Raw genomic sequence first — 14,068 nt, 5'->3', positions numbered from 1 at the left:
ATTGGACACTGCATGAATAGGTGTTATTGTGGAATGTGGAATAATAATAATTCCTTGCATTACAATAGGGCGTCCGCACCGCCTTCGGTGCTCGGCCCTAATAAGTGTATTACAACTGTAAATATTATGACATTTTATAAGTATACGATTATATATTAATAATCATAGTATGAATATAATAATTTATATTATGAAATAAAATATATTTTTTAAAGAATTCGTCATGTAATCCTTCAGAATGTCAATATGATGAAATGATGGTTTATGGTTTGACTTATTTAATTTGTATTCTTTTATTTTTTCTTTTCAAATATAACCTGCACTAACCTGACTACTTTACTACGTCGCTTTCATGTGTAATCCAATGACGGAATCCCAACTAAACGTACGTTCACACGCATCCCATCGTACACCTGTGTGGCGCTGCGTGGCGTAGGTGGGTGCGTGGCACTTAAAATGTCAAGCGAACAGGCTAGAGTCATCGATCATCTTCATTTATATTGCACTATGATACACTAACTAATATCCTCCTCGCCATCATGATGCCGAAAAAAACACTGGATGAAGCAGATGCCAGTAGACAGATAAAATAAACAGCGGTGTGTGGGTGTGTGTGTGTGTGTGTGTGTGTGTGTGTGTGTGTGTGTGTGTGTGTGTGTGTTGTGTGTGTGTGTTTATTTGTGTGTGTGTGTGTGTGTGTGTGGTGAAGCTTTTAAGAAATGGTCGATTATGGACACATTCTGTATTGTATTGCATCCTTTTTTCCTTTTTTTTACATTAACGATCACCAACGATCAATTATCCAGATGGTAGGAGACTCACAAACAACACTAACAGTGTGTGTGTGTGTGTGTGTGTGTGTGTGTGTGTGTGTGTGTGTGTGTGCGTGTGCATCAGCACACTCACCCATTTCAAACATATACGTGAAAAGCACATTAAACACCAAAAGAGAAACATATTTTCCGAGGCACACGTCCTCTCCTCTCCTCCCACGCGCACACACACACACTCACACACTCACACACACACACACGCACACACACACACACACACACACACACACCAATGAACAAACACACGCTCTCACTCCAACTCCAGCACACAGATTCACGGCATTGTAAACATCTGTTGTCTTGCGCAGAGCTGCAGCAGTCGCAGGTTCTCTGCCGCCCACGCCGGCCTACAGAATGGCGTAGGCGCACAGATGATGCATACAGCTGCTCGATCTTTCCCAATGAGGACGGGGACACCCTGACGATGGAGAAGGATGGAGAAGGTGGGGTCCTCGCAATTGACAGTTTGGGGGATGGAGGCTGGTGGTGGTGGTGGTGGTGTTGGGGGGGGACAGATGGTTTATTTGCAGGTATTTATCACATCTTTACGACCGTAGAGCGTCGCAGCAGCAAAAGGGGAAAACGCTCACCACTGTCGCAGGTCTCCCGTTGCGTATCCATCTGAAACAAAACACACATAAAACACACACACCGACACAAACAAGCAGGAAATGCAAGGTTTCGAATTATGGTTTTAGGTCCCAATGGCGAGTCAAGGGTTCGGGTTAGGGTTAGTAATAAGTGTTATTCTCCTGGTACTGCATTTTCTGCCTACTGACGCCTTTGATAACAAAGAATATACTCGATTATCTCTGTTATATCTATTAATATTATGTCAATAAATCAAAAAATCTAGTTATGAGTAGGAATTTTCATCTTCATTCAATTTCATACAGATATTGAGGCAATGAGCCGTCATCTCCCTATAGAGGTAGAATTAGAAACTTTTGTCCTTGTTGTTCTTTTCTGGTGGAACAACCACCATATATCACTTCCATTTGGGGCAAATGTGTTATTTCCCAGGAAAGGGGGTTTAGATGTTCATCTGTGACAACATTGCAGATTCCCTCGTCAATCCCCCTCACGCGTTGTCAGTCTGTTGATGCAAAATTTTGCGATTCGTCAAAATGTCAGAGAATGCCGACGATGACTTTGCGAGGCCGGGCATGCTTTTTCCAAATAGAAAATAATCAATTCATAAATTATTATTATTATTATTATTATTATTATTATTATTATATATTTTTAATAAAAAAATGATTGTCAAACAGATATCTGTTGACTTTTTCCACTTGCATTTAAATAAATTAGGACGGGTAAATAATTGCGTAAGTAACAAAAAAAAACAATTCCAGTCAGGTTTTCTTAATCAATCCATGGAATTATTTGGTTTAAAAAAAGAGAGAAAAAAAAAAAAATATATATATATATATATATATATATATACACACAATATATCACAAATATGCCATCCTTGCTGCATTTTACAGTACATGTTCCTTTTTGTTTGTTTCGACATTACTATACTGCTGCCGTCTTGGCCAGGGCTCACCTGGAAAAGCAATATGTATGTAATCTCACTGTGTCTTCACTTGGTTAAATAAAGGTTAAATTCAATAGACATAATATTGAATATCTATTGAAAATATTATTTTATATACATTATAAAATATATATATACATATTTTATAATGAAAATCAATTTTATCTAATGCTATTTCAAGCTGTCTGTTAGCCCAATGAAGTTGTTTAGCTTTGTACCATCGCCCAGCAGTATTTGACATAGTATAACTTTAGAAATCATAACCGTAGTTTGATGTTAAAATTGGAATAATTTTATTCCAGGTTGTACTCAGTCCCTCAAGTGTTTCTGAAAAAAATAAAAAAGCACATACGTCATTACGTCAACGTAGTCATTTTCAGAAAATTGTCATTTCAACAGGATAACACAATCCAAGGTATGCAATTATCGCACACAGATTATAACACACACACACACACACACACACACACACACACACACACACACACACACACACACACACACACACACACACACACACACACCACTCAAAGGGTATTGTTTTGGTGTCTTAAGTCATGTGAAATTCATAACAGCAATAGTTAAATTACATTTATTATTCATGCTAATAAGTAACTACTCACCACAGCTACTAAACCCATCAAAACTGATGATATATAATTAGATCGTTAGCAAGATTGGTCCTCTGCAAATTTTGATTATTTTTGATATTCCTATTCCATTCTACAGAACTCCATATATTAAAGTACTTTACCCAAATTTTGTAAAAAAAAAAATTAAATAAATCACTGCTTTTTGTAATTTTTGTACATTTTGTCTATATTACTTAATTTAAAGGTGCAGTGTGTATAATTTTGTGGCATCTAGCGGTGAGGTTGCAGATTGCAAACAACTGAATATCCCTCCCCATGCGGGTGCAACATGGCAGCCTCTGTGGAAGAGACAATGGCGAAAACTGCGAAATGCCCTCTCAAGAGCCAGTGTTTGGTTTGTCCATTCTGAGCTACTGTAGAGGAAGAAGGTAATGAAAACACAACAATTCTTATTTTCATGGGATTATTCACCAATAAAAACATACTTCTGAATATCATATTCCATTTCTTACCAAGTCCGGTCCGTAAATTCTACACACTGCACTGCAGTGCGTAGAATTTGCACTTTAAGTCACTTTTACCTGGTTGCAGTGACATTCACTTGTTTAACACTAAAACGAAGCATTTCAGTGCTCACATAACCATAATTTAAACTGTGCATAGTATCGGATTTTGTGTATTCTGCATATTTATATATATCGGACTATTTCAGTTCTTTTTTGTTTTTTTGTTTTTTAGCTATTTGTATATATTTGATATTTTTTATTTAATTTATTCATTCCTTCTTTTATTTTATTTATACTTTTTTTTCTCAGTCTGTTAAGCTTTTTTTTTTTTTAATGCTAATGCTAATGCTGTTACGATAAGTAAAACACACAAAACCTCACCAGAAAAATTTTAGAGTATAAGTTTATGGACCTGGCGGAGTAAACTGATTCCTATTCTGACATGGGAATTTCTGTGCAATGGTATGAATTAACAAATTAAACTGGTAATTAGCAATCACTGCATCTCAGTAGCATAAGATTATTAAGATTAATACTTATGTATTAATTCTAATTCATTCTTGATGGGGGGGAAAAAATATTGAGAAAGATGAGCCTTCTTCACCCATGATGGAAGCAAAAAAAAACGGTCATTTGAGACGTCATGAGGTAAATATGCTTGAATGTAGCCCTCAGTAGTCAGGGTAGGTTCGTTACATACAGACTACAGTTTTCTCGTAATCTAATTACGTGCATTTGATTATACCCCAATGACGGTTATCCCAAAATGTGTTATTATACTGTACTTTCTCTATTTATATGTGATATTGTATAGATAGCGGCTAGTCGCTGCTTTATTGGTAGACTGGTTCATAAATTCATCTATTTTCTCCTTTCATTTTCCTCTAAGCATTTCTTAAAGTGGCTTTTTAAATGTCTTCAAAATGCGGATTGTAATGGAGATTGTTTTTTTTTTTTCACCTGATGAGAGTGCTTGAACGGAAGCAATGTTTTTCTTTGTTGGCCCAAACCGGGGGATCTCCACTAAATGTCCATCACTACTTGTTATTCAATATGTGATTCATATTGGGTTTTTATTTATTTATTTTTTTGCCCAATATCCAGCCTATCGCAGTTCTAAGCGATACGCTTATATATATTTAAGTTTTGGGTTAAATTATCTTTTTTTTGTTTTGTTTCTTTTGTTTTTGTGCCATCACGTTCTGCCATTTCAACTGTAATAAGGACGCAAATGTCATATAGCCAAAACTTGATTATTTCTGGATGAAACCTTTTTTTAAAGAACTAATGAAGTACCTCAATTTTTTCCAAAAGGCAAAGTGCACATAAGTAAGAAAGCAAGAAAAAAATAATAAACCTAACATAAATGACAGAGAGATACAGTAGACAGAACAAACAAAATTAGTGTTTTATACCTCATTTCTCTGTAGATGAACCCCCTGAGAAAAAGCACATTAACTGTTTAGGTGTGTGTGTGTGTGTGTGTGTGTGTGTGTGTGTGTGTGTGTGTGTGTGTGTGTGTGTGTGTGTGTGTGTGTGTGTGTGTGTGTGTGTGTGTGTGTGTGTCTGTGTGTGTGTGAGTGTGCGAGAGACAGAAAAAATGGATGCTTGCGCAGGTGATGTCTATGTATTGCGCTGCTGCTCTGTTCAGCGCTGTTTACTGTGCAGAAACAGCCTCCTCATGTTGGCGGAGCCCTTCAGCTCTAGTGCACCGCTGCATGTGTCATTTGTGGAGAAAACAAATTATGCATTTTGGATGAGGGCTGGTTTGGGGCCAATATGACCTCCATTTATAGAATGGTCACAGGCGTAATGGAAACTCCAGGAGGTGTTGCAAACAGTGAGACGTCCAACCTTAGTATACAAATGCAGGTATTGTATATATACACACACGCACACACACGCGCGCGCGCACACACACACACGCGCGCGCGCACACACACACACACACACACACACACGCACACACACACACATGCTACATAATTTGACATTTAATATGTTGAAATGTCATAAGAAAACATACATTGCCACTGTTAAGGACCAAAAGTATCATCCTATATACCCAAATCTAGGGGAAATAAAGACCCAAAGGTATAACAATTTATTGAATTTATTCAATCTGTGACATAATTAGTAAAAAAAAAACGGTATCATTTCAAGCATCAAGTGCCATTTGACACTTGACATCACAAAATTTTCCAAAAATTCTGGTGGGATTCACACAGACACAGACACACACACCCCCCCCCACACACACACACACACACACACAGACACACACACACACACACACACACACACACACACATACACACACCATTAAGCCCATCTTTAGGTGGTTCTGTGGGAACCGGAGCACATGCAGGGAAACACAAGCCACGGATTCGCTCAAGTGTCACTGCCCCTCAACCATGTGGACCACTGCCCCCCCCCCCACCTCCCAGCCATTATCTTGGCCGAGTGGTGGGCTTTATTGACTGGTCTGGGCTCGTCTACCCGGCCACCACGCAGGGAGTACCTCTGGATAGCCTACTTATCCCGCAGCTCTTCGGCCATCAGAGGGAGATAATCTTCTGTGATTACATTCAGTTTCTCATCCACTGTCCCTATACCCCCCCTCTCTCGCTCTCTCTCTCTTTCTGTTTTGCTGATTATACTCTTTCTTCATTACTTGTCCCCCACACCCCAGTTTTGTCAGTTTTTGCCCCTCTTTCCCTCTCTTCGCTCCAGTCTTTGCCTTTCAGATTTTGTGGGGTGGTGGTGGCGGTGAGGGGGTTTGGTAAAGGCCCCCATCTCTTCAGCAGCGTTTTTCCTTTTGTACAGGGACTCCTCGGCCAGCTGCCTATTCACACAACCCCGCCAATTAGGAGTCCATTCAGAGGGACCCGCGAGGGCTGCGCGAGGATAAGATCGGTTACTCCTGTTGCTGTAGATACGTTCCGACATTTTTAAAGCCACATCATCCCCTGCTGGATTTATGCTTTGTGTAGACTATGGAGAAAAATAATTATGTGGTTTCTGTGATGTCATAGGTTGGTTTCTAAAGAGATTTTGTCACCTGAAGTCTGTGGTTTATGCCCGCCACCATCTTGGTGCGAAATGAAGCCAGGTATTTCAAATATACCTCTCCATAAGCCTTGATATCTTCTTCATGGAGCAATAATTTTCAAAATCACAGCCAAGGCAGCGATTAGAAGAAGTAAACTTGGACATTGTATTGTGGAAAAAAAATCGACTTGTCTTTCTTGCGAGAAGCTGCTTTTTTCCATTGATTTCCATCCATTTGGAGGTTTTCCGATGCCAGCATCTTGTGGCCATAAACTGAACTGCAGTTGGTTTTAACAGAACAAGAAAGAAATGTATATACGCCCCCCCCAACCCACCCCCCCACCCCATCTCCCATGCTTGTGCCGCCACTATTCAAAGTATTCGCTCTCCACAATGCCTCCCATAATCTTTCACTCCGGAGCAATCATTAAACACGCCGAAGATTCCATTGTGACCCAGGCAGACTGGAAAACAGTGAATGGGGGGTGAAGTGGTGTGGGGGTGGAGATGGGGCTGTGCGGTTGGGGGGAGGGGCTGTAATGGATACTATGGTCAGTAATTAGGCACCGGCTCCCGTGTTAAAATGTCGTGACTTTGGGGAGAGCCATTTAGCTTGCTAATGAGTCTCTAACAGTTTATTGATGCCAATTCTCCCATCACTTTTTTCTGATGCTCACTTCCACTTCAGACCATTTTTTTACCCCCTCTTTCCGCCCTTCGGGACTCCCCGAGCAACCGTTGTAGCTAATTAATTGAAATTAGGGCAGATCAAATGCATTCCAACTTTTCTCATATGAACAGAAGTACCTGGGGGAATGAAATTCCAATTTAGAAACTTGGGGATTCGTGGTCAGCCCCCGCCCTTGAATGGTGTTCAATGAGGCCTCTTAATGCGGCCACAAGGCGCTAATGCATCAGAGTAATAGTCACTAATCCTGGGGCCATTGTGGCCCTCTTGTCCGACTCGATTCATTGTGATTCAAAGGCATCTGTAGCTGGTCCAGCCTGGATCACGGCAGCCTGGAGCTGCGGACTCGACTGTTTTGCCTCACAACCATTGTTTTTGTTTACCTAGTATTTGAGTTATGATCAGCAGAATTATTAAAGACAGGGTTTATGGCTGAAGGGACTATTGTTTCTCCTCTGAGCTCTTCTATCCTTCAAAGAAGCCCTCATATACAGAAAGAAATGGGGATTTTTCCACCAATGAACAACACCCACTGAACAAACCCCATTATTTGGTGGGTTGTTCATCAGAATGCTCATACAGTACTTCAAGATATTAAAAATGTAATTTGTTCTTTTTTGAGGCTTTTGATGGCAGATGATGGCATACATTTTGAAAGTAGCCCCAGCCTACTTGCCGATATGTATTTTGCAATATTGTACATTTGTCAATACAAGCGTATTTAAACAAAAACACAATGCTCATACATAACACAGTTAGGCAATTGATGCTAATAACCTGGTTCTTTGTGGAACCAAACATTGTTTTTCTGTTACTCCTTTCCCGAATGACGATTTGCTTGAACTACAAAATACTTTTTTTTCCAAATGTTACAGTTTGATGTTGTTGTTTGCTTAAGTTGCTGTCCCACTACTGTTTTGTTCCCAATCACACTGGAACCATGACACACCCCTTTTCTGATGTGTTCGTACATCGAATGTCACATTTCTCCTGGCAATGGGAAAGGTGTCAAAGGGCTATTTTTGTCAGGTCTACCCGGGTTTTAAATAATTAATAAAATAAAATGCAAATTTTGGTGTAAAAACATGTGTATATGTTATCACTCTGAAAAAATATATATTTTGTTAGTCCCTTAACCCCACTCCCAATGTTCCAGCTGATCTTTGATTGTTTCAGTACAGCACTACTCCCAGCTGTAAAATCTGCAGCTGTTAATCCTCTGGTCCTGTCTGATGTCTCAAAATGCCATTAAATCCATGCATGACCCATCCACACCGCTGTTACAACCTCTTGGTTTATAGACAAGCTCCGTCAATCGATAGAGCCTCGCGAATCGGTCTGAGCTGGATATGTACTGTGAATGCCTGGGCTTTTTTCTTTTAAGTTTAAATCGGATTATAGCGTGCCACGGATCCACTTTGTTTGTCAATATAATGTTCTGTATGCAGATATGCAAATATGCAGCCAGGCTTACGTCTACATTTACATATCCTGTTTTCTCCACAAATGCATGGCTGTGTAGTGGTCATGAGGTGTGAACATAATGTACATGCAGTGGCACAGTATTTTGGAAGCGATGGATACAGTAGGTGTCTGTGACATTACAGTTGACCTTAAAGCTGCTGGATGGTCATCGCTAAATGATCAATTATAAGGCTCTCTGAGGCTCTTTGTATAGCAGGCTGCGTCTATAGACCTGGACCCATCGGGATTTAGTTCTGCTGATGTTAACTAGTGGTAGCTGAGGTTAGAACTGAGATTAAAAGGGGGTAGGGCAACAGAGAGAATGTGGGGGGTAATCTTTGCCGCTAATCTTTTAACTAGTACACTTGGTTGGACAGCAATGTTGTGTTTTATGCTGTCAGATAATCACAAAATAAAAAGTAAAATGAAAACGAATTTGCTCGAGGCACACAATAGAAGGCACCACAATAGAAGTTGCACACACCAATGTGACAAAACCCTCCCAATAATAATGAAAATAAATGCAAGCAGTGAGACATTAGTATACAAATGCATGCATTGTATACACACACACACACACACACACACACACACACACACACACACACACACACACACACACACACACACACACAACACACACACACACACACACCCATATATATACATATATGAAAATTAATTGATGATAATAGTAATATGTAATAATGTGTTGATAAATAAATACAAATAAATACATGAAATTATATATATATGAGGATGCTTGTATCTCTGCTTGGCTGTGGACCACTTACCAACAAACTATTTGTTCCAAGCACTTTTGTTGATTGTTTTTAGCTATATGGGCAGCGTAAATGAAAAGCCAATTATACTGAGGCCATTATGGGACAATTTATAACACTGACATACTTTAATACAAGAAATAACATGTCAAACGCTTACAAATTACCTCACCCTCTTAACTGCACGACTGTAAGAAATCAGACGGCCATTGGACATGTAGCGCTCGGTCCATTCACAATAATGGAGAATCAAGGAAACTGCATAACAATGATCTAGTTATAACCTAAAATACGCAGCCCCATCAAAATGGGAACACAAAATCGATGTTCATTTTAAACAGCGTTTGCCCCCCCCCCACTCCATGACATTATGTCAGAGCGCTATCTACCTGGTCATCGATCCAAAATGCCTTTTGAATAAGAATGGAAGGCATTTAGTATGTTGTGCTTTGATTTCTATCTTTGGGTTTGTGTATGTGTCTAGCAAGTAGTTAGTCAAAAGGTAATAACTATTCCAACCAAAGTATACACATCCTAACTTAAGCTCTTGTTTCCAGTATGTTCCATCTGTTTTTAAATCAGCTATGTGAAAAGGAATTGAAGGTGACAGCGCAGAGAGAGAAAGAGAGAGAGAGAGAGAGAGAGAGAGAGAGAGAGAGAGAGAGAGAGAGAGAGAATAGGTCCTTTGGGGGTAAAAGAAACCGGGGCCGTATGTCTTTCTTAAAAGTCAATCTTTCCCTCTTGTATCCTGATTAGGAAGCCTTATTGGCATGTACATCTGTATTAACACGGCCAATGGTGACCCTCTTTGTGTGTGTGTGTGTGTGTGTGTGTGTGTGTGTGTGTTCGCCATGTCTGGGCAGGGGGGGGGGATTGATTCACAAAAGCAATGGCCGCTTCACGCTTGTTACTGGGACTCGGGGGGGCAAACTCTCTGGGGAGGGAGGGACCTTCAAGCCCAAGATCATGAGGTCCTGAGACATCCACCCACACCCCACCGGTCCTAACAGGATAAAGGGGTCGAACCCTGAGCCCGTCCCAATCCTGCATCTACTCCATATGCAGGCGCGTGTTCTCTCACTCTTCTGTGCACTCTCTCTCTCTCTCTCTCTCTCTCTCTCTCTCTCTCCCTCTCTCTCTCTCTTGCTTACCATCACACATTCACAGACAGATGCAGGCGTGCACACAGGCGTAAGGACACCACAGGGACCGGGATTAACCCAAGAGAATGTCACAATAGCCACACATGTCCCCTTAGTCAGGCTGGACCCATTCAGGTCCCCTGTTAGTTGCCGTCCTGACAGGGATTAGGCTTAATGAACTGGAAGGAGTTAACAATAAATGAATCAGGGGGCCTTTAAGCAGACTTCTAATTCCCCCCACCCCCCCTGCAGTTTTCTGTACAGGCACTGTTTGAACACAAGGTGTAATCCACTTGACTATCAAAGGTGCTGGGAGTATGAATTGAAAGTAGTCCAGAACACACACCCAAGAACGTCTCTCTCTCTCAAAAAAGAAAAGTGCCTGTGGATGACACAGTTCTCCAATGCCATCTGCTCCCACCCCGTTTCATCTTAAAAACCTGATACGCATATACACGTGGAAATATCCACGCAAAACCACAAACACACATGAATGAATATATATATATATATATATATATATATATATATACATTTTTTTTTTTTTTCCTCCAAATAAAGCTATTTCATAACGCATTCAACATAAAAACTATTGAAGAACAGTGCGGACAATTAAATGCACAATTAGTGAATCTAGTGTTTAGGCAGCCTCCAGGGTGAATTTAGAGTTTGTTTTCTGTCTCTCTGTGAATTTTTGAGACATTTTTGCCCAGGTTGCGCTTTTTAAAAGGTCCTTTACCAACACATTATGCGTGTGTATATAGGTACATATATTACGCTCGGCAGTTTCATTTGAAAGTTCAGCGAACAAGTTGTTCTTTTTTTGTAATTTACAAATTAATTACGGTGCAGGACAAAAGATTAGAGATGAAACACACATTATTTCACAGAACAGTGCAATCTTGTCAGCAGGCTAAGTTGTCGGATTGACATAATGCACTAACAACATATACTAATCACATTGCGCTAACATACCAAAAACATTTATTTTTATTTTTACTAATAACAAAATTCGAATTCAAAATCTTTAATTCGGATTCCTGACAGCTATCCTGCACTTGTATATGGTTGAATGTAGATTTAATAACAGGTCCTCAGGAATTAAAATTTGAGGTTTCTCAAATGGTCAATGTATGCTTTGATTGTTTCCAGCCTCTTATGTAAGTTGCTTTGGACCAAAGTGTCTGCAAAATGAATAAATGTAATTTAAAATGTGAATGCAATAATCATCAAGAACCTCTGTTCTTTGGATGACCCGTGGCAGACTTTTTTTAAAATAGACATTTGCGGCCACTGCCAAACTCCACCTCTTGAGAGGACAACCTCACCATGCTTTGATCAACAAAGTCACTCGTCACCATTGCCATTCCAAGCCACAATAACAACAACAACATCAATAAATCAACAAAAAACTCCTTTAGCATCAATAAAAATAAAACAAAAGAATAGAGGAAGATGCAATTGGGAGGGTGTTCAAGGGTGTATGTATGTGAGGCAGATGCTGACAGTGACAGTGTGTGTGTGTGTGTGTGTGTGTGCGTGCGTGCGTGCGTGCGTGCGTGCGTGCGTGCGTGCATGCGTGCGTGCATGCGTGCGTGTGTGTGTGTGTGTGTGTGTGTGTGTGTGTGTGTGATGTGTCCACAAGATCATTCCCCAATGAACGCTGGAGTATAAAGTCAGAGAAGTGTCATAATGCCTTCCGGCAGCAGAAAGACACGTCAGTCCATGAAACCACGATCTACAGCCTGCGAATAAAACAGTCTGTATGAGTGTATTTTGAATGGACTGTGTATTTATTTGGGGGGGGGTCTTTTGGAGTGTGCATATGCATCCATTCGGTCCTGTGTGTGTGTGTGCGTGTGTGTGTGTGTGTGTGTGTGTGTGTGTGTATGTGTGTGTGTGTGTGTGTGTGTGTGTGTGTGTGTGTGTGTGTGTGTGTGTGTGTGTGTGTGTGAGTGTGTGTATGTCTGTGTTTCCCTGTCTGCCCATCTGGTACAAGTGAGCTCCCGCCTGTATCGGTGTATATATTGTCATCTATTGTTTGTATTGACTCTGGTCTCCAAGGGGAGACAAAACCTGCACAGCTCTCTTCCCTGCCCATGTTTTTTAATTGGAGTGGCGGTAATAGCGTATACACACACACACACACACACACACGCACGCACGCACACACACGCACACACACACACACACACACACACACACACACACACACACACACACACACACACACAGCTTGGAGAAGCTGCGGAGACATGAGAAGAGGGGAGTGTGGCAGAGAGTGACAGAAGGAAGAAGAGGAAAAACCTAGTTAATCTCAGTGTTTGCTTTTTAATTGTCATAAGAGCAGGATCTATCTAACCGGTTAAGATGATTCCAAAATATGAGATTGTTGGTTATCCTATGAGGAAATCCATTCACTGGATATTGCGATAGTAGTCTTCACATTAAGGTCCGGTGTCCTCGCTTCCAATGGAAAATGTGTCACAAAGTATCCCCTCGAAGTGAAATATGGATGAGGTAGATCAGTGATTCTCAAAGTGGGGTCCAGGGACCCCCAGGTCAAAGTTTAAGTGAAAAATTAAAAATAACTTTCAAAAATATTTTGGGGTCCTTTGGATGAAAAACATTTGAGAATCCCTGATGAAAACAGTTATTCTGGAACTTGCATTTCAATAGAGTAGAATCGTTATTATCTATTTCTGGAAATTAGCCTTTGGCTTCACCATGGTTGAGTTATGGCGTATACATTTAAACAAGAACCAACACCATGGACATAACAGAGCTTTGGGTCCATGGAGAACAGTACATTATTCATCAAAAATATATTACTGGGAGAGGAGAGATATTATAATAATTTTAGGAATAATAATAATAAAAATTGTTCTTAAAAAAAGTCTTCTCTTCTTATGGTCTGCAAAAAAAACAGTTAATGTTAAATAATATTCATGGGGTACAGCGACAATTATCCTGCTGTAATCAGAATCGGAATTATAAATAAATAAAAAGCTATAACAGTTTGGAAAAAATAGATAAAATAATAAAAAAATTGGAGCCAAATAAATAAAAAATATACAGATTATAGAAACTATTGGTCTAGGTATATATATATATATATAATTGTACGTTAATACAATGTACTGACTTTAGTTATCGTACAGTCTATGGTGATAAGGATCTCTTCTCTCTGGTCAGAACAATGATGAAATCCATCCATATATCATCCATCCATACGTCCATCCATACATCCATCCATACATCCATCCATGTGCGACCATGTTTTTATTTTGGAGCGATACATTCAAGTCATATAAGGAAAATACAATTATTGCACAAAAAATGTGTCAGACATACAAGCATCCAGGTGTTTGCACCCTTGCCCTCCCCCCACACACACACATACACACACCAAGAGGTTGGTGCTGTCAATGTATTTTTATCTCCAAGTCAGTACAAAGTAGGCCCC

This window comes from Zeus faber (genome assembly GCF_960531495.2).
Source record: "Zeus faber genome assembly, chromosome: 9".
In the NCBI taxonomy this organism is placed as follows: domain Eukaryota; kingdom Metazoa; phylum Chordata; class Actinopteri; order Zeiformes; family Zeidae; genus Zeus; species Zeus faber.
This window is presented reverse-complemented; position numbering follows the sequence as displayed.